This window comes from Lepisma saccharinum, chromosome 21 (assembly GCF_977018435.1).
Source record: "Lepisma saccharinum chromosome 21, izLepSacc3.1, whole genome shotgun sequence".
Lineage (NCBI taxonomy): Eukaryota > Metazoa > Arthropoda > Insecta > Zygentoma > Lepismatidae > Lepisma > Lepisma saccharinum.
This window is the reverse complement of record NC_139249.1, coordinates 1,788,419-1,811,542: the sequence shown is the minus strand read 5'-3', so window position 1 is coordinate 1,811,542 and position 23,124 is coordinate 1,788,419. Positions and strand designations below refer to the sequence as shown.

General features: G+C 37.1%; 1 long non-coding RNA gene across 3 annotated transcripts in view; it reads right to left on the bottom strand.

The window, feature by feature from the left end:
* Nucleotides 1-4,715: 4,715 nt before the first annotated feature.
* Nucleotides 4,716-23,124, bottom strand: part of LOC146003891 (uncharacterized) — a 98,204-nt gene continuing 79,795 nt past the window's right edge. The window contains exons 1-4 of one of the 3 annotated variants that reach the window (XR_014443864.1): nt 20,919-21,009; nt 17,794-17,867; nt 13,430-13,535; nt 4,716-5,452 (exon numbers count right to left, since the gene is read on the bottom strand). This is a non-coding gene — a long non-coding RNA (uncharacterized LOC146003891). Of the gene's footprint in view, nt 5,453-13,429; nt 13,536-17,793; nt 17,868-20,918; nt 21,010-23,124 lie in introns of those variants that run through there. The other 2 variants (XR_014443865.1, XR_014443863.1) reach the window with 2 other exon arrangements.

Here is a 23,124-nt window from a genome sequence, read left to right as displayed (position 1 = left end):
TGGTGTGCGTAGTGATACAATCTGTTTCCCTGCTTAGCTGAGTTCTATATGTGAGTGCGGTTTCAATTACTAGCAACACAATTAAAAGCAATGAATTTATAATAATACATTAATAAATTTTACAAATTTTTGGTCAGAAAGGAAAATGTAAAAATTCAGTTCAGATTAATTTGATGATGGCCTGAGGAACTCTTATGCTAATTTATTAGCTACTCCAGTGACTTATAAGTAATTTACATTCAGTTTTTATGATTGCACCATAATCACCTTTTAATTATCATGTTAATATGAACTTTTTAAAATAATTTATGAATAAATTTCTTGTCACTGGGCATCATCCTAAAAAAAACACTGTCGTCGTCTTGAAAAGGTTGGGAACCACTGGGAAAAGTAACCTGCCATCTGATGCAGCTGTGCATTTTGTCAAGCTGCCCCTATGCATGGCTATAGCTCGACCACAAGGAAAAAGCGTTCATGCATCTTCCCTGCCGTTATCGGTGCTCGGGGGCAGTGTTGCCAGGTCAGACTTGAAAAAACTGGAAGTTGTTCCTTGGGAAACCAGATCATTTGCTACAAAATCCGGTGAATTAATAGTAGTGGATGAAGGACGTCCACAGATTTCTTCCAGCGAGGGATATTACCCCGTAATAATGTTGCCCTCTCAGGAAACAGCACTTGAGTTTAAAGTACTTACTATTTCAGTTGATAATTTCAATGTCAACATTCATTTTCCAGATGGGGTGCGACCATCCTTGCACTTCCTTCTGGATGTCCATGCCGCTATATAATTTTGTAGAAAATTAATTATTTTGAAGCAACTACGGGGAATGTCAACATTCATTTTCCAGATGGGGTGCGACCATCCTTGCACTTCCTTCTGGATGTCCATGCCGCTATATAATTTTGTAGAAAATTAATTATTTTGAAGCAACTACGGGGAGGGGGGTGCATTATTTCCTTTTGTAATTATCTATGCCGCTTGGTTCTCTAGGAAAATTCTTGTTATTAACACTCACATGCTTTATTCGTTATTTATGCTACTGCATTTAATATATATATATACTCCTAAAATTACACTTAGGGAATTTTCGATGGTTCCTGGCACTATTTACGCCCCTGTTTTGTACCCACCAATACAATAAAACAGTGTGTCTGCATATGATGAGGGGGGCGTGGGGAAAGCTGTCAGTATTCCACTATCTTCATTGAAGATTCATGATTACATTTAGATGTTAAAAGATAAAATAATAAATTCTACGTACCTACCTTTAATGTAAACTCAGATGATTCCCCGTTCAAAGATATGAGTTCATCAACAGCGTCATTTCTCCAGTACTCATTTTCAATTTTAATTACATGGTCACAACACTTTTTCCACTGAATACGAGGAGCATGCAATAATGTAACATCGCAGCAACTGTGCATGTGTTGCATTTGACAGCCAGATGTTTATTGACCTTGAGCAAACAATGGCTAGAGTGAGTCAGCGATAGTGGGGTGAGAGGTAAGAGCGATAAAGCAGCGTGCGTCATCCATTGTTGCTGTTAGTCATGGAGCTGTCAAGACGTGACTTTCGTGCCATGATTTTGTTCGATTAAAAAAAAGGCTTAACCGCATAGCAGTGCATTGAAAGTTTAGTGAATACTTTAGGGGAATCTGCCCCTTCACGGGCCAGTGTTCGAAATTGGTTTCGAGAATTTAAAGGGGTCGGGTGTCACTTGAAAATGAACCTCGTGCCGGACGGCCTAACACTGCAGTGACACCCGAAAACATGGAAGCTGTGAGGCAAATGGTGAAAGATGATCCCATTTTTTTTTGATAGAAACGACTCTCAACTTTGGGTCAACAGCAGCACAGACAATTGTGCATGAACACTTGGTCCCACATTCACTCACGGAAATGGAAAAAGAGGGGAGGGTGGAGTGGTGTGAATTTATGTTGGAGAAATTCAACCAAGGTGTAAGTCATGATGTTTACAACCTCGTCATGGGTGACGAAACTTGGATTTACCATTACGATCCACTTACAAAGCAGCAGATGCAAGTGTGGTGCTTCGAGAATGAAGAACCCCCAACAAAAGTGAAGAGAGCTCGAAGTGTTGGAAAGAAAATGGTGGCATCTTTTTTTTCACGGAAGAGACATGTTGCGACAGTTCCACTTGAAAATCTGCGTACTGTGAATTCTGACTAGTACTCAACAGTTTGCCTTCCCAATGTGTTCACAAAATGGAAGTCCCAGCACACAAGATCAAAACTTGGTCATCTGTTGCTGCATCATGACAATGCAAGTTCCCACAGTGCTGCAAGAACCGTAGACCTTTTGAGCCGCGAAGGAGTCAGTGTTGCCACATCCACCCTATTCGCTGGACCTGGCCTTGTGCGATTTCTTTGTGTTCCCCAAAGTGAAAGAACAGTTGCGTGGATGTCGCTTTTCATCTGATGATGACGCCATTGCTGCTTATTTGGAGGCTGTGAACAACATTGCCAAAAGTGTGTGGAATGAACAATTTTCTAAGTGGTTTCAAAGGATGCAAAAGTGTATTCGTGTCCATGGAGAGTACTTTGAAAAAGTGTAAATGTCTGGTTCAGTTGGATGATTTTTGTGGGCAGAGCTAAAAACTTTTGGCATTCCCCTCGGATTGTAAGAATAACTTTTCACAAAGTTGATGTTTAATTTGCAGGGATTCAGATAGTCACTCACTGACTCTACCATTTATGTCACCCCAAACAAGTCCGGATGATACGGTGGCAAACGCACAACAGTATGACATAAACAAACAATTTGTTTATCTTGTAAGTGGAACGATAAAACTGGATTTTGCGTCGTTTCTTGCTTTCGTTCAGCGGGAAACAATTTCTTTTCAGGTTTTATTAATACTCTCAAGTTGCGTATCCAATAAAAATTACATTTATTAAAGAATAACCTTTAGTAAACAATTATAAAAAAATTAAAGTGAAAGGCCGCTGAGTTCCCGCTTGTCCTCGGTTTATAAAAGTCAACTTAATAGGAGGATTAAAGCGGCACTTTGGATTGTATTGAAAAAACAAAATAAATTTCTGTAGCTACACACACTTATAAAAAATTGAGTTTAAAATAATTACTGAATATTACTACATTTACTTACATGACCAAAGGCTAGCCTGTTTTGAGATCTCTACTTTTTTTCTGAATAGCGCTTTTCTTTCACCCTTTTGTAAGAACCACTTTAATCACTGATTACGAGAGCTCTCTTTATTATCAAAGTAATCACGTCTCACTTTAGCACTAACTTTTTCACTTCACTTTCCTTTCTGCAAACTCGGATCCAATTAGAAGAAAACTCTCTGGAAGAGCTAACAAAATCCTTTCGAGATGATCACGTCATCATCTCAGACCCATGCTTCTGGGCACACGTTTCCAGCTTCCGGGCCAACCAACTTAGACCCTACAGTTTTCGTGGATATCGAAAACTAACGACGGACAGTCACCGATTCAGAGTTTTAACTTCTTCTTAACGTGATTGCGAACTACCGTTCAGTCGACAAGACTACATTTTCAGTCTTAACACGAAGAAAACTGCACGGCCTTCCAACGGTTTTCCACGCTCGCTCGCTACTCTTCTTCGCACCAAAAGCAACTGACACTGCTGTTTCCCACAAGACAGTCTACTTTCAGGAGGGGTGTTTATAGTTCTTTTCGTAATTCTTTTCGGACATCTCAACAATCTGTTACATGCTTAACTAATAGCATGAGCTCGGCCTTACTTATAGGTTCTTGGAACGCAACATTGTTATGCCTAAGCCAGTCCATAACAGTTTAAGAGATGATGACGTCTGTTTATTGTTATCCTGCACATTATGGTAACTTGCATTGTCTAGAACAACTACAGAATTGGGAGGCAAATCCAGAAGTAGCATGTTTTGAACCCATTTTGCAAAATTATCATAGTTCATGTCATCATGATAATCTTCAGTTTTATTTTTTGATTGAAAAATCAAGAGACTGTTTTCAACGAACCCATGTTCCCCACCTGCATGTACTATAATTAATCTTGGGCCCTTTCCAGTAGCTTTTACATTTCCAATTTCTATTGCGGACTGCCAGTAAGATGAAACAGATAGCGTTGAATGGATATAAGTTTTGTCAAGGTAAACTAAATTTCTTTTATTGTGTCTGATCTATCTCAAATATATGGCTCTCCACGTGACATTTGCAAGTCTTTCGATTAAAGTGGAAAACGTGTCAATCATCACGCAAAATTTTAATCCCATTCCTTTCAATAATTTCCAGAGATATTCCTTGCCACAATGAAGAATATTTTCATCTTTCAAAAGTTTGTTTACAGGAGGTATTGTTTTCTTGTTAACGTAACATTCGTGTATTTTACATCTAATAACACATTTTGTAAATTCGTCTACAACTACATGGTGGGCCAAAAGTCATGAAGGGGTTATAACTGAATAACTTTTTATTGATCATTAGTTTCCAAAGAGATTTCACAGACTTGAAGACCAAGGATGGGAGATTGTTTACACTTATGTGTGGAATATAATCTCAGGCAGGTGTCCGCCATTATGGGCCCTGTGTAGCACATGATGCATGACAGGGGTCAACACTTCTGGTCCGAGTGCCCGTATTTCTGCATGAATATTGTCCTTGGGCTGTTGTAATGTTTGTGGTTTGTTCACGTAACACTTTGTCCTTCAGGAAGCCCCAAAGAAAATAATCAAGCGGAGTGAGGTCCAGTTTATGTGATGGCCGAAAATGGTCCTCAGAAGCTCAATTGAGGCATGTGCCGTGGTCCCATCTCAGGCATGTTCTCCGCTGCAGGATGCACAATAGTGTCAATCATGTTTCGATATCGATCACCATTCACGGTCTTCAAAGCAGTACAGCCCAATCATCGTTTCTGACATCATGCCACATCACACTTCACAGGATGCAGTTCGCGCTCATGCATGGTGTGTGGGTTTTCACTGCCCCAAAACTGACAATTTTGTCTGTTAACAAAGCCATTAAGTGAAAAATGTGCTTCGTCACTCATCACCAACCTGTGGATGAAATTGTTTTCTGTGGTCAACTCCTGTACTCAAACTGCAAGTCGTTGACGATAATCTCTGTGTTAAGTGTTGCACCATTTGGATTTTGTAAGGATAGAGATGCAAATTGCTTTTCAGAATTTGCCGAAGTGATGTCCTTGCCAGAACATCTTCGTGTATCCTCATCAACACTGTCTTGCACTCGTTGGATGTTGTCCTCCGACGTCGTGGTAAGTCGCTCACTGAACCCTGTTGTCTGAAGCATTGAATCATGGATTCCGATGGTCCGGTCCTGACGTTGAAATGGTGGCAATATGCTTGTTGTGTGAGAACAATTGACCTCTGGTTTTCAAAGTAAAGCTCCACAATTTTAGTTCGTTGAACGGTGCTAAATTTTTCCATGGTAAATCTCCCGTCCTTCCTCTTGTCAGAATCTGAAACAAAAGAAAGGAGAAAGGAATAATTAATCACCAAACAAATTATCATGTGCTACACAGGCCCGTATCGGCAAGCACCTACCTAAGCTTCTATTCCACACATAAGTGTAAACAATATCCCATCGTTGGTCTTAAAGTCTGTGAAATCTCTTTGGAAACTAATGATCAATAAAACCTCTACTTTTTCCCAGTTGGTGTAGAAAATATAATTTTACCTCTTAGCATGGCACTTTTTCCTCCTTTCAAAATACACGACAACGTTATAAGTAAGGTTGTGGAGATTTTTTTGCAACATTATAAACTATTTCCCGTGCTTGGCCCCTTAAAGGCCTTTCAGATGCAGTAGACGAGCAGGAAGCCATTTAATAACTAAAACTATAGCAAGTGCACAACACCTACGAGACAGGTTGTGAATAACCTAGAGTCTCGCGCGTTGTTTACGGTGTAAACGTCACAGATACTTCTGTAACAATGGTGCTAAAGGCAGCACCCTGTGTTTGGCGAAAAGAAACAGAAGATCTCCATTTCAGGAGTGGACATGTTTCAAACAAAAGAAAGTAAACTGCCATGGGAACCTGACCAATGTCTTTCATCTCTTCTGCATTTTCTGGTGAGATAGTGCAATGGAAAACAACCTGAAATTTGCCCTTTCTCAACACCGACACAAGGGGTTTGCGATGCCTCTATTATCGCGAGGAATATTAATGACAGGAAATGGTAAAATGTTGTGTTCAGTGATGAAGCTAACATGCTCCCTTTCAAGTGAATGCTAACAATAACAAATAAATTTGCCATCTGCTGGTGTACAGCTATTGTAAGGGGTGGGCATGCGTCCATAATGAGAAAATGCATGTCTTCCTCAATAATTGAAGATAGCAATGCTTATGCTATCTGCTGGAAATACACATAATTTGCTCACGCTATGAAGTCAGTGTTTACTCTACCTAGTAAGGTAGAGTACACACCATCCATATTGTCATACTTACTGTAGAGGCACAATTTCACAGTTCAAACAGGACTTTTCATGGCTTGGTGGAGTTCCCCTCCATGTTCAAGTAAGATGAGCAGGCCATTGGAGGTTTCATAGCAATAGTTTATTAAGGAATTCTCCCGAGAAATCAATAGGTCTGGCAACACTGACAAGCTCCTTCCCCCCCACATGCCAGCGCAGGTTTCTTTCCTGTATAGCACAGATTCTTGAGGATGCAGTTCACCCCCCCCCCCCCATTCCCAAATCACTGCCTGCAGATTCTCGAAAATGTTTTGTTTACCTTGGGTGGAAATGAGGAGGCAATTGAACACAATGTACTTAAAACCAATAAACCATTTGGGTTACACAGAATTTGATTATGAAATACATCTCAAGTCCAATAGTTACGGAGTGGAATCTATTGTCTTTCTGGAGAAATTAGTTGTGTGTCAAACAAAACAAAAGTAAATCACCTTCTTACTTATGTGCCAATGTATGAAAATTGACATAAATGTCATATTTCAACTGGTAGAGATTATATTTTGTCACTATTGTAGAGATTTTATTACAAAGTTGCATTAACCTAACTAGGAAATAAAACAGCACATTGGTGAATTAGGATGTGCTGTTGTATTGGAAATTCAAACCTGAAGTAAGTGCTGAGAAAATAACTGCTGCATCAGTATTGCGATAAGAAGTAGGTTACTCCCAAATCTTGTATTTCTGAAGTTGAATGTGGCAGAACAGGAATTCATTTTGCATTTCAAAGAACTGCGTGTGTACTAATGTTATTTTTGTCATCCAGAAAATAACATCCCATTTCTGTATCTTAGTCACATCCCTAAATATACTTCAATTTTTCTGCAAATTACAATTTTAGATTGTTCAGTCAGAAGATAAGATTGATGCCATTGTTCATAACACACACTAATTTGCATGATAAGGGGCTTATCGATTTTGTATATTGTGTAATGCAAGGCTATCTAATGTATTTATGCAACTGCTGGTCTTTGTTTATATTATTGGGGGTTTCTAGTGAATGTTAAGTAGATATGAAACTGAAATTAGAAAACCATACATCAATTGTAGCACTGATGCCTTCCAAGAAATCTGATAGAAGGAGAACATTTATTTGAATATAAATTGTGGTTATGTTAATAAGGTGTTTTGTTTTTGTAGGTTAGTGAGGAGAAGACGAGACTGCTTTGAAAGTGGCAAATACAATTGAGAGATGCATTAAAATGAATTTCAGAAGGCAAAGATTTGGTGCATAAAATGTGAAAACAGATAAGCAAGTCAATTACTTACTGTGTTTAAATTTGGAGGTACTGTATTTTTATTTAGCACATAATAAATGAATGAAAAATTGTGTGTGTGTGTTTTAATGCCTGTCCTCTCTACCTAACTGTCTTCAATACCTTTGTGTGTTTGAATGCCCGTACCCCTCTACCTAACTGTCTTTATTACCTGTGTGTGTATTAATGCCCACACCCCTCTAAGTGTATTTATTAATAATAATAATGGATGTAATATTGTATATACTAGGGTTGACGAAAAATAAGTCCAAAAAACATGCTTTTAAAAGTTAATAAAAAGAGTGTCCGGTACAAGGATATGAAAATGAAACATTTAAAAGATGTGTTTATTGGGGATCAAAATACTATACAGAACATTGAACATATCAGGTGCTCTATGTCAGTGGCAACTAGGTATTTGGAACTAAACCTAAGCATACTTGAAAAAAATAGACATATCTGCTCACACCACAGCATTTATTTCCATTTTTCAATTCCTTCTATTTCAGAATCTAAGTTTCTGTAGTAAAAATCACTTTCAAAGGGAGAGGTTCACCTTCATCTAACTAAAAAGAACTGCAAATGTGGAGAATGAGATTAGTGTATTATTTCATTCTCGCATAATGTTAATTGCAAAAATACAAAGTTTCAAAGGACTAAAAAAATGGAAATATGTATTGCATGGTGGCAAATGCAAAGCTCAACTGGAGATTGGCCCCATGCCTTTTTCTCAAAAGCAATTCTTTAAACTGATATATCAACTTCTGTTATCACTACAGAGAACTACTCAATTGCACCAGGAAAATAAACAAGAGATATAGTAGAAACGTAGGAATTTAAAAGAAAAAAATGAATAATCACCAGCACAAAAATCAGTGCATTAAAAAGTGTGTTTTTGTTACTTAACAAGAAACAGGATCACGAACAGAGGGTGTAATCACCCCTGCAAGAATCCTACATCTATCAATAAATGGTTTACCGATAGTGTGTATTGCGCTTCATAGGAGCAGGATATATGTTAGGGATGGGACAGATTAATTGAAACTCCATTGGTACCAGGTCATATATTCATATCGGTGTAACCGCAAAATGACTGATTCGATATATCTATAAATATATTGTAATTGACTGCAATAGTCTTCCTTTTTGTTGTAATTAGTATGGATACAAACATATAATCTCCATGCGCCTTGCATTTTTAAACAGTAAATACAGTTGAACCTCAATTTTACGTTTTTTCTAGGGACCAAACTGAAAAAAAACTTAAAATTCACTAAAATGTAAAGTCGAGGAAAACTTTATAATGTTTTGCTATGTTGGGACCATGAAGATTGAATATATAATGCAGGAAAATATAAAATCTACGAATTTAAATCTGGGTTCCACAGTATCTAAATATGCAGAATCTTTTGCATTGCAGTCATCTTGTCACATACATTTATTATGGAGTCAATAAACAATTGAAATTTTTCAAGGGCCATTTGGGATTTTCTATCAGATTTCGAGGTTATTGGGTATTTGGCAAATTTGATATCTGCCCACCCTTAATATATATGTTCCACCACCATGTGGAGGCAATTAATGAGCTATTTATTCAAAACTACAAAATATGTTTCAGTTGTCTTTTTTGTTCATTTGTATGCATATGAAGGTGTGACATTCATTAATCACAAACCAATATATGCATCGTTACTATTGGAGTAGACTCCTTTTAATTCGAACTCAAAGATAACATAAAAAAATGGAATTAACAAATATGTACTAGTAAAGAAAATCAATAAAACAAAACTACTGCACAAAGTAATAAATATGCAGTGGACTTTACCACAAAAATTCCCGTGGTCCAACAATGTAAGCCACAAACCATTCCCCTAACAAAAGTTAATTACTTTTGTAAAGCTGCCAGTAAATGGAAAACATGGTTAAATTTGTCACTGAATTAACACAAAACCACATACACGTGTAACAACATTAGTTACCCATTTTCAGGAGTTCGTGATATTTGTTTTTTTCTTATACATCATCATTAGGGCTCGGATTTTTATGACATATCATATTTTCCCAGGGACTGGTTTTCTTTGTTAAAGTTAGTTTAAGCACGTTTCTTGGCGTTTTGAAATCAATAACACTTATTTTATTGATCATATAAATGCATATTTCAAACTATATTTTCGGTTTAGGGCATATTATGGCCCAAAAGTGTGGAATAGGGCATATTATGACCCAAAACTGTGGATAAAAGCATATTTTCATGTTCAACACACAGTACTTCCAGTGTTTAAAAATAAATTCCTGGCTTGTTTCGCAAACTTATCTAAAGGGCGGATATTTTTTTTAATATATACACCTTGGTTGGAAAATAACCAACAGTGTATTTTTCCTGGACGTGTTTTAAAAAATACAGTGAAATTGTTTTCCAATCGTTCTTTTCGTTGTCCGCAATCAGCTTAAAGATTGTTCATTCCTTATCGTTAGCTGTTCTGCCCCTCCCCTCCCCTTCTATACACGGCAACCAGACAGCATTGGAAGTTATTTTCAGAGAGGGAGCATATCAGTGCCAAGGAAGGGGAGAAAGGAATCCTGTCGATTAGTGTTTGAAGCTTCTAGTTCGCAGTACATACAGAGAAAGTAGGGGAATGAATTTTGCAGGTAACGCGTACGTTGTTATAATTTCAAGATGCTGAAAGTGAAGTGGGCAGAGAGTGTGAAATTAAAAAGTTTTCTGAGAGAGTTCGGTAAATCGTTTTTCAGTACTGATGGCCGAATTTCATTTTGTAAATTGTGTTTCATATATTTTTTAAATGTCAGTCATTTTAAATTTTACATATGTATATCCTATTAGTCATATCTTGCTAATTTTAAGGGCATAAATGCATGCATATTACAGAAGTTTTAGGTCATAAAAATCCGAACATCATCATCCTTCGCCATGCCTCCTCTTGCTTGGTCGGCATTGTCCAGTGCAAGCCTCAGCTACTCAGATCTGAGGGGGGAGCTGCGAGCAAGGGGAAACCCAAATAAGCCGTACCAGACTGAGGCAGCAAGGCCATCAGGGTGTGGAGGGTGTCCAGTACCATGGACATACTCAGCAAATACCACAGATACCCATCGACAGCCTTGTGTCATGGAGAATAAACACTGCCAGAAAGGCTAAGGGAGTTGGAACCCTGACAAAAAACAAAGGTGTACCAGTGAACCCACAGGTGGCAGCTCCACCACTCAGGTGTAGACTGTAACAGGCCTGATTAGCCGACAGCCGAAAACATAAATAATTCGAGATAAGAAAGAAGCAAGCCAGACTGTTTATTATACACCATTAACAAAATTTAACATTTTGTTTATTGCGTGGAACAGTCAACACTAACATCTGCTCCAGGTTCAATGTGCTACCTTTCGACATTGTGAACAACATAAACAGACTAATCACAACTGACAACTAGGGCAGATAAGAAGATATACATGTGCACACAAAAGGAGTGGGCAATTGCATGTTATTGAAGAGAGAGTGGAAGATGCACACCAGCAAACAGGAGTTTTCTTTTTCCCGCTGTTGTCTCTGGATAGCTGCTTTCGAATTATCCAAATAAAAGGTACGAAAAATCGAATTACGTATGATTTTTTTACGTTGGAAATAAACTTATGTTTGAATTAATACAAAGACCACTGTATTAACAAACTCAGTTTGAAAATGTTGATTTCCCACCTGAACATTATGGGATAGAGTTTATAAATCGGTACACTGGAACCCGGATTTTACATTTTCCTGTATTATACATTGAATCTTGATGGTCCCAACATAGCAAAGTGTTACAAAAGTTTCCTCGATTTTACGTTTTATCACTTTGGTCCCCTGGAAAACGTAAAATTGAGGTACCACTGCACTTTCATTATATATTTGATATGATCCATATTTTTGTGTGACGTCATCGGTAGAAAATGTGTCACTAATATATTTATTTTGTGAAAGAAAGCGTAACCTCCTTGTTATTCTATGTAATATTGAGCCTTATTAGTAATTTATATCTTTTGTTTAATGTTTATTGTATTTTATGCTACATTATGGGTAATTTAATGTATCTTCATGTTTGAGAGAGTTCACTATACGAATTTGTATTTCTAAACATGTATAGATGTCAGTTTTGTTGTAGTATCCTTTTGTAGATAGTGTTCTCAAAAATAGTATAAAAGCGAGGATATCGCGTAAGAATCATCACACTTTCGCCACGGATCGTCGAAGCTTTTTAACTTAAAAAGAACTCCTCGGTGTTGTGCATACATCCTGGTATGGTAGTTCGGGGCGCAAGCTAGGCCTATGTGAACATAGGTACGCCGATAGCCATGCATTGATGATATGCATAATACTGCAACCATTCTACGTTAAATAATAAAGCTAGCCTAAGGAGTAATTTGGAAATAAAAGGCTAAAGAGCAAATATTGGCTCAGTTATCATTGCATATCTCTTGGTGTGGTAGTTCGGGGCGCAAGCTAGGTCTATGTGATCATAGGCTTGCCGATAGCCACGCATTGAGTTTTATGCGTTTTAATTGAGTCAATTCATCGACAAAGCAAAATCCTCACCTTCGTCTCAAGTATATTTGCACTATAATTACAATAAATAAAGAATAAAACCTTTCAGTTTATACATACTGCAGTAATGTGGTTTTATTTCTCTGTGCTGTGAATATTGTCTTTGCCTAACACTACCCCTGTACCTGAGAGGAGTCTGTGTACTTCACCGAGTCTCATCGTTCACCGCTGAGTATTATTAAGTTAATATTAATAGTATAATAATACGACGCGTACGTCAAATTGCCAAGAACGTGTCATATTTTACTTTCATATGTAAGAATGAAAACACCAGACCTTGTTCACAACGTGCGGCAATTAGTGGTCCAGTGGGAAACCTTCAATTTACAAAATTATCCAAAAATTACTTTTCTAAAGTTTAGCATATTTTCAGTTTTCTTTTCCAAAAATGGGGGACAATCATCACATGTCCCAAACAGTGGTCTCGTGTGTTCATAGGGCCAATGCTAGAAGTGATTTTATTAATTCTTTTCCATAACGTGGCAACACTATTTTTCTTATACATTACTTTTCTCCAGGTATCAGCACATGGTTGTAGGACTGTACCACTGCTACATACTACATTTTTATCATTCCCTTTGGTCTATTGCAGTAGCCACAGAATACTAATCTTTGTGTAGAATTTGTTTTCTTCATCATCATTTAACTTTCAATATTGGGAGGTACACTGCATAAAATTCACCTCTGCTAAAAGCCCTGTCATAAAAAAAAAATCTCTACGACAAACAGTTATTAAGTTAGGATTCTTATCTTTTTGTCCTTGCATTCCTTTTTGTACTTCACGTTAAGCCTGGAAAGTTCCCATCCACTAAAGGTTAAATTATTATTGTTTGATATTTTCACTAATAAAGTAGGTACACATTGTGATCTTTCAACGATCCATGATGAAGAGTGAAAATTTACAAATGGCTATCAGAAGCATGGCGATGAATGCAATGGAGAGCAAGGAATCAAAATTACAATTTCTTTCGAAAGAATTCAGTTTCAAAAGTGCATTTTCTGTTTGGCAGTTTATTAACTTCAGTGCCCACAAGCAGAAGGAGCCTTTTTTCTTTACCTACATAAACTTCTCTCTCGATGCACACGGAACAATAGAATGTTAAAACTAATCATGTACTCACATTGGCCTCTGCTACTTCAAGTTGTCTGTCTTCATCTGGGCACCCAGTCCTCAAAGTCTGCCAATACCAACAGCTTAGTTGATGATAACTTGACTGCAGATTCCAACTGAAAATAAGAAATTCATTTCAATGCAAGGACTCTCAGTTTCACATACTGAATATACATGAATAATGGGGTGTTTCACTTGTAGGACAGTAACATTAAGACCTGATATGAACATTTTAAAATAGAACTCCTGTAGATTGGTATGAAAAATACTTATGTACTAATAAGATTATGAGATACAGTTGGAACAAAAGTCTATAAGATTATATATTGGTAAACAAGGAAGTAAAGAAGATAATGAACAACATTAAAGTAATACCCAGTGACCACAAGCAGCAAATAAAAGATAGAAGGGAGGAACAAGAGAGAAGGATAAGAATGTGGAAATTGATGAATCAGATGATAAAAGAGAAATATCAAGAAATATTTCGAACAAAAGTGCCTAGAGATGAAACCAAAGGAGTAGAAACAGAATAGACAAGATTTTAAGACAGAATTAGTAGAGGCAGCCTATGTGGTATGTGGAAGGACAAGCAAGAAAAGAAAGAAGCACCATGGTGGAATGAAAGAACTAGAGAGGCAGTGAAAAACGAAGAATGGTGCATTTAGAAAATTGTTTAAATGTAAATCACAAAATGCACGAAAAGAGTATCTGGAAAAGAAGAAAGAGGCAAGAACGTTAGTAAAGAAGGAAAGAAGAAAGTGCATGGAAGAAAGGGCCAAAGTGCTAGAAGATGTAGATGGGAACAAAAAAGTATTGTATGGATTAGTGAGAGAAAGGAGAAAGCTGTAAGCTAGGGATGAAAGGGGGAATGTTGTAGAAGAGGATGAAGAGATAAGGAGAATGTGGAGAACATGAAAAAAGGAAATGAACATGAAATCAGAAGAGCAGGAATGAAATTCAGTGCAGAAAAGAGCGATGTGCTAATAACAACAAGAAACAGAGCCAGAAATGAACCAAGAATAAAGATGGACACTGAAGAGTTGAGGGTAGTGGAGAGCTTCAAATATCTAGGAAGCATAATTAAGAGAAGTGGAAGAATAGATGAGGAGGTAAACAGAAAAGGGCAAACGGGTGGTGACTATATCGAAGATTAACACGGAAAAGGGATATACCTATGAAATGTAAGAAGTTAATATATAGCACATACTATGTGCCAACGATTACATACGGAGCAGACTCTGATAATGACAGAGACAAAAGAAAGATGCAGGCAGTGGAGATGAAATTTTTAAGCAGTATATTGGGGAAGACTAGAAGGGATAGAATAAGGAATGAGGAGATCCGACAGACAGTGGGTGCGGTGAAGCTTCAGGACAGAATAGATCAGGCACAGGTGAAATGGTTCGGACACATGAAACGGCAAAGGATGATCATACTTTTTCTTTGGCATTGGATCGAATACTGGGGTGAGATCTTTACGTATCTGATGAAAATCATCCGAAATAGACAAACTTGATAAGCTATATTTTTACATCATCATCCTTCGCAGTTTCCTGCCTCTGCCTCTGGCTTCCAATTTCCAGTTTTAACAACATATTTCTTCAGTTTTCTTGTAATAAGACATATTTCTGCATAATTTCGTAATTGTCTTGCACATAATCAGTTATTACAGAATATATTCTTTGTACATTCAGCGCAATGGATAGTTTATATGAGCAATATCAGGATAAGGATAGTGCGGATGAAGAATTAAGTGTAACTTATTCTGACAAAAACTATTGTAGGCTGTTTTTTACATTCTATATAGTCAAAACCTGCCTAAAAAAGCTGTGTTTGTGTATTGATTGTCTAGATTTACCAGAGCTGTAGCCAGCTGCCAATTATGCTTTAGTTTCCACAAAGATGTAAATCTAACAATGCTACGCCCCTTGGGGGTACGTACTTAAATGTTATTTACCACGGCTACAGATATATCTTAATCTCAGGGGATAGGTTCTTTATTCAAGAATTCCAAATAAGAAAGCATTTTATAGCCAAGAGGATATAGTTAAATGCGGATCTATATTCTGGAAACTATACACAATACAGAGAAAATATATAGCGAAGCTTGTATATACATTGAAATATGTAATAAATATATGTATAATCGATAGGAAATCTTCTTCTTTTCTTCTCACAATTTTGGGGAAAAGGCTTCTTCCTCTATTCTTCCTTCTAATTTGGAAAAAGGATTCTTCTTCTATTCTTCCTTCTATTTTTGGAAAAAGTCTTCTTCTTCTTTTATCAATCTCCTCTATGGTAATAGGAAGGCTTCTTCTTCTTTCATCAATTTCTTCTATTATAAAATAAAAAAGGCTCGTTCTTCTTTCATCAATTTCTTCTATAGGAAATAAAGGCTTCTTCTTCTTTCGTCAATTTCTTCAATGATAAAATATATGAATGGCTTCTTCTTTCTTCAATTTCCATTTCTTTTCTTTGGTAAAAGGATAATCTTCTTTTTCTTTCTTCTACCTTTTATGACAATCTCTTTCTTCTATTTACAAAAAATAGTCATCCCCTTTTATTCATCGCTGTTTCATATTTCCTCTAATCATATCAATTCTTATTTCTTCTTTCAGCAGAAATTCTTATTATCTTCTATATTCCGACGAGATATTCTTATATTCTCGATAAATTCTTCTATTTATTCTTTCCACAGCAAATTCTTATTTCTTCTATTCTTCTTTGCCATTGGAAAAAGTCTTATTTCTCTCATTTATCGCAAATATTTCTCTTTACCATATCTCTTCTCAATAATATAGACAAATCATTATGCTGCATTCCTTGTAGAGAATTGAACCAAAGCTATACAGGATTTTTAGGAGCGTCTAATCTGACAATAGCGCCTCCTCCTAAAACAACAACCAAGGGAAATAACCAGGATCGCTATTAACAAGCGCTGCCGATGGCCCAGTTCGACTAATAAAGAGCGCAACCGTAAAGTGCTTCGGGGCGTCTAATTTGACAACAGCGCCACCGGGGACAAGCAACCAAAACATGGCGACGTTCTCCTCGCCAGAGAATCAAAAAGAGATACATTTTTGAATTAATTTGCTCACTTAATAACTTTCCTAATTGTTTCATATATGAGCATGTTCTTAATTATCTTAATTTGCTATGTACAACATTTTATTCACTCCTTCTATAATTTTTATACTCTTCCTTTATATATTTTTTATTTACTATAATATATATAATCGCTCTTCTCCGCTCCTAGTTTGTACAATGAGCTCTGCTCTTCTTTATATGGCGTGCTGCCATCTATCGTCGCTTTCGGGAACATTTCTTCCTTGTGATTTTCATTGTGTCGTCGGAAGTGGCACGTGACAGTTTATATTAGCAATACCAGGATAAGGAAAGTGCGGACGAAGAATTAAGTGTAACTTATTCTGACAAAAACTTTTGTGGGCTGTTTTTCACATTCTATATAGTCAAAACATGCGTTTGTGTATTGATTGTCTAGATTTACCAGAGCTGTAGCCAGCTGCCAATTATGCTTTAGTTTCCACAAAGATGTAAATCTAACATAATAGTAAATGAAATGTAGGATAATTGCAGTGAACCTCACAATATTTTCAGTATATGCCCCCCAACATTCTTCGGTTAAAAGAAGTCTGACTTCATTTAATACCCCACACACATCCTACTCGATCTTCCCTGGAAGATACTGACTTCCCACATAATGAGAAATTCAAAAGTACTGTTTGCTTATTTCTGGCTTTACTGGGAATGTATATCTGCATTTTTTCTGACATATTTTTACATTTTTGTGACAATTACATACATATTTTACAGTTTTATGGGACATAAAATCCCGGGCCGTAGTTATTAAACTTGTAATTTTTGGCTGTACGTTGATTAAACGCAACATCCGAAATGGAAGACATTTCCGGTATCAAGAGATAACTAGAACTGTCCAATCTTTTATTGAATCTGTTGCCAGGACAACGGTGGATGAGAAGACAAAACGTTGATTATGATGTATAAGAAATGCATTTTGAAGAAACTATTTTACAGAGAAAGGTTCCTTGAATTGTGATGTATGTAACTATAGTGGTATTAAATAACTGTGTGTTCTTTAACAATAGAATAACAATAAACTTTACTAAAGGTAAGAAAATTATACTTTAATTTTTCCACTATCACATCCTGAGAGGCCTCGTTGTAGCATAAAGGAGTGTCTCATGACCCTACCAAAATGGAGATTGGGCAACTACCATATAAATTCACTATAATGTAAAAAAAAGCAAAAAAATTATTCACCACAAGCACAATTTCTTGACATTCTTAACTGTAAAGACCCTGATATAGGTAAATCTGACCATTTCAACATACGTTTCTGTGTATCCTGTGGTATCAAGGCTTCATGTGCTGCTACCCCTGCATTATTGTGGTCTTGGATAGTCAAACTGGAAATAATATACTACTTGTAAGAAACACACATGATAAATAAAGGGTCTTTCATTAAGAGTGATACTTTTTAAAATTTGAAAAAAAAATAAACCACTCAACGTATCAAAGTAAATTGTGCTTTATTTTGAAGCTTAGACATTGCAGTTATGTTCTGAACAAAATATCGTTCAAATGTCCACCACGGCTTTGAACACACTGACGCACATGATGGCTCCAATTGTTAATCACTCTGTCCAACATTAGTGGCATTATGTCTACGATAGCCTGACAAATGTTTGCCTCCAAATGTTCCAAAGTTCGTGGCTTGTGAGCATAGACCTGGGCTTTGATGTAGCTCCAAAGAAAAAAATTCATGGGTGTTAAATCACACGATCGTGGCGGCCAATTCACACATCCACGTCTTGAGATGATCCGGTCGCCAAACTTCTCCCTCAGCAAATCGAGCGTAGCATCAGCTGTGTGGCACGTAGCGCCATCCTGCTGGAGCCACATGTTTTCCCTATCTATGGTCTCAAGTTCTGGTCACAGAAATTCGCGTAACATGGATCTGTAGCGGTTGCCATTGACGGTAACGGTTCTCTCATCATCTCGAAAGAAATAAGGTCCAATGACGCCGCCATGCCATAAACCGCACCACACAGTGAGTTTTTCTGAATGCAATGGCACCTCATGGACCACTTGTGGGTTCTTCTCGCTCCAATAATGACAATTTTGCTTATTGACGAATCCACTAAGACAACAATGCACCTCGTCTGAGAAGATGATTTTTTCCACTGAAATCAGGATCAGTGGAGCCATTGTGTGCGACAGTGTGTTCAAAGCCGTGGTGGACATTTGAACAATATTTTGTTCAGAACATAACTGCAATGTCTAAGCTTCAAAATAAAGCACAATTTACTTTGATACGTTGAGTGGTTTATTTTTTTTTCAAATTTTAAAAAGTATCACTCTTAATGAAAGACCCTATACAATTGATTTCATGTTTTCCAGGAGTTGATCACCTCAGTAGCAGTGGCTGAGTTCACCACTCAGCATGCACTACGGAGATTTGGTTTCGATCAGTAACAGTATACAAGCATAAATAGTGATGGAGCACTGATTGTCTTATTATTTCAAACATATTTCAGAGGCCCTCCCCTTTCTTGACATGGCCAAGTGAAAAACCATTATGAGAAATTGTGATATTAGTTTTTAGTAAAGTTGGAAATTAGCAATTAAGAAAATAAAATATTTATGATGTCATGCACAAGGAATGCCTACATTGTTAGGTTAGGCCTTTTAGGTTTGATTCTCTTAAGCATAAATATCATAGAAGTGAACATTGCAAGAGGTAAGTGCGCTACCAAACATGTTGCCACATTGTTCTACGATATTTCAAATTTACGATTTCTTCAATAGTGAGCCTTCGTGTACATTTGTGAGTTGCCACGACGTGTAGCAGACGTTATTTTTTTTTTTTAAATTTACACTTTTTTTCATGGTCATAGTAATTATGCATTATCCTTCGATATCCACCATTGCTTTTTTGTGTGTATGACGAAAATAAGTTAAAGTGGTTCGGAATGTGAAGAATTGGACGTGCCACGGTTACATTTCGAGAATAAACCTCTCTTATTTGTGGTTTCCGCATGTTTAAATCACTTTCAGGCACCTTAAAACATCGAAATGTGCAGATTGGAAAGAAAAAATTTGGAATTTTCGAGGGGGTATGATCGGTCACCAGGCCCCACATCAACAACTAAAGAATACACACATCCATGTAGCAGGGCAGGTCAGATTGTAGATGATGCACATGCAGAATATCTACCAGTCAAGGTAGGTCAAGAAATTATTATGCATTATAATTAAAGCAAGTCTAAATCTCTTGTTAAAGTACAGCTTCAGTTTTCATCTTAACCAGCCTTGTGATAGAAGTTTTTCATGGAATAAAAATGTTTTCTTAATTTCCAACCATACCTAAGTAGGGGGCGATTAAATGCATGCTAAGAAAAAGGGGAAAAAGCCCAAGAAAAAGGAAAGAAAGGTCAAGAATTTTGGTAGACACTGACATGAAGTTTAATATCTGGTGAAAAATAGCTCATTACTACTTCCGTACGGTCCCAACACCTCTCACTAGTTTATTTCATCATTTTTAACATTCGAACTTACCTATTCTGCATTGCGAAAGATTCTTCAAGTTGGGATTTGGCCTTTTTCACGAAAATAAATTCAATTTTTGACATGAGTAATTATTGTTCTTCCTTTTTTCGCTTGCAAAATACACAATATGGCGAGACAGCTTGACTAGCATGGTAGATCATCAGTGGGCATGCAGTGTTTCCAACCTTCTCAACCGAAAAATCCCCACCAACCATTGACGGATAGCCCCACAAACCATGCAATATCGCGTATTGCGTTCTCATGCAGAAAGCAAATGGCGGCAGCAGCAATAGCGCGTCGGGAATAGATTTTCGTAGAAAACCACATGCATTCGCATTAAAATGGATCAAAACTACATTCACGAACTTCCACAACGCTACAGAAAATGATTTCTGTAAATACTTTCTCCTGTAAATTTGAAGAAATCCGTTTCCCTTATACTATAATGTTACCAACCTAACTAGCTCACCTACATATTAACATGAAAATTTATGACTTGTTTTCCAAGACACATGCCGAATCAGTGCAAAAAGAGAATTTCTTACAAGAGAATCTTTATGTTTTATAAAGACAGTGACAAATCACGATATCCAGTGAAAATAGCTCAAAATTAGGACCACCACCAATTAAAACACTTCAACCCTAAACAAATCTAACGAAATTTAACCAAACTGACACAAACCTATTTTGACGTAACAAAATGGACATACAGCACTAGAATTCTAACCATTTGCATACGATCAATGCAAATACATATTCAACTTGTTAACGAAGGGCATGGTGGACAACCAATCGTTACATAAGAATTGCTCTTAAAAGTCAAGACTTACAGATACATAAAAGAAAGACCGAATAGTTCAAACTAATTTGTCTATGAAACTGAATCATTTCCTCATTTAATTACTCACATATTATGATTCATTTTCTCTCCTCTCCTTCCAGTTTATGATGGTCGCGCGCTCAGCCGCTCTGCTCTGCACCTACAGTGTTGCCACAACCAGTGGGCACGTGCGCAAAATTCACTTCAACCTACAGATAATGGGGCTGTTCATTGCCAAACTTTTCCACTAGAGGCACCACCTCTGTTGTGTCCCCTAAAGAATTTCGTTCGTCATCTGGTTGCCCTAAGCTTTACATTGGAGGGCGTTAAGATGGCTATTAAAATGTTATTTTCAACGAACGTAAGAATTTCTCGTGTAAATCGATAACAAAAATGTGTTTAGCAAACCTTTACGATTATGTAGCAATTCATAAGTTACCAAAAATTACATTCTCCTGAATCTAACCTAATCTATCATCTTGGAACAGGGTTGGCATATTTAAAACAAAAGTGTTTAAAACACTTTGTTTTAAACGTTTAAAACACACGGCTTTGTTTTTTACAAATGTTTTAAACGCTTAAAACAATGTGTTTTAAACATCTTTTTTACAAGTGTTTAAAACACATTTTGGTGGTCGATATTTTATAGTCTGTGATATTTTTTTTGTTAGGCAACCCTGTTTTTCATTGAATCTGTGTCGATTAATCCGTGCTCTACAGGTCTCACTTATCGCACAACACTTGAGCAACCTTATGTTCTGACGTCACGGGAGAAATCTTCTTAATTTTAGGATGCCTATGTTGTTAGGTTAGGCAGGCAGCGAAGCTATGTTTGCACAAGGTAGCAAAATTGTTGTGCGACAAGAAAGACCCGTGCTTTACTGTATAAATCGAAAACTCTCAGTTTTTTGTTTCGTATCGTCCTGTAAGTTTGAGACTGGTGGAAGCAGGAAAAAAGGTGAAGTGCTCCCCTGTGCTTAGCACCACGCCATGAAGGCGTATAGGGGGTGTGGGGGTAACGCCCCACACTTTCTTGATCCGGTCATGAGTGGGGGTGATGTGATCAGCATCACGCCCCTGACCGCCTTTACCCCCCAGGGTTTCCCCCAGGTACCTATGTTATTCGACGCTGGGTGGGTGGAAGCAGGAAATAGAAACTAATATCTGAATACACAATGCGTGATTTTTTTTTCTTTTGCGATACGATTCATTGGTCTGTATAACTGAATGAAGCGCAGATGCTTACTTTTGGTAACATAATTTTGTACTTTGAAAGATAAATTGATCTGGAGAATCTATTATGACACTGCAGGTTGTTTTCTGCTATATAAACTGTTCAGGCAGCATGAAATATTTCACCGTGATTTTTAAAGGACGAGGATAGTAATTCTATAATAATTAGTTTATTGAAATTTAGATGAATATAAATCCTAACCTACTTCAGTAGTGGCGGAAAAAGTGGGGCTATTACCCACATCTTTTGTCCCTGCAGTAGAGGTGTGCGGGATCCCTAAAAGTCGGGATCGGGAAAGAAAATTTTCGTCCCGATCCCGACTTCCGGAAATGACTTCCAGACTTTTTGGGATCTCAAGCAGTCTGGAAATTAGGAATGGTCATTTTAAAACGTCGTCAATTCTAGACGTTCTCTGCATTGTAAATGTCTGGAACGTATCGGAAATTGTTAGGTTTTGTGCGTACCAGAAGTGCAAAAACAAGCACTTAAGATGGAAATTACAGGTAGAATTCGAGATTTCAAGAGCTTTGGGAAATTTCGAACACATCCCGTCCCGAAAAGTTTCCGACTTTTTCGGGAAATTGAGAATTTTTCGCGTCCCGAATGTCAGGATATAAAGAATTTCCCGTCCCGACCCAAAAAATTCTGTCCCGCACACCCCTACCCCGCAGTATGGTAAACCTTATCTCCAAAGGTAAATAAACTGTCCTTGTCGCCACTGTACTCATAAAAATGAGTATTTTTTTTCTCTTTAACGACTTTAACTATAATTTACTGGGAAAAGGTTGAATTTGTTTTGTTTAAAACATGTTTTTTTTACTCATGTTTAAAACTATGTTTAAAACAAAAAAAACAGTTTGTTTTGTTCTTTTTTTTTTAAAAAAAACACAAATTTTGCCAACCCTGTCTTGGAAACTATTTGGGTTTCAATGATCATATTATACCATTTTATATATATCTCTTGTTCTGCTCTACAAAATGAGACTATAGGATTTTATGTAGCAGCTCAAGAAGAGTGAAAATCATTTATTTTTCTGTTCAATTTTTTAACAAACATGAA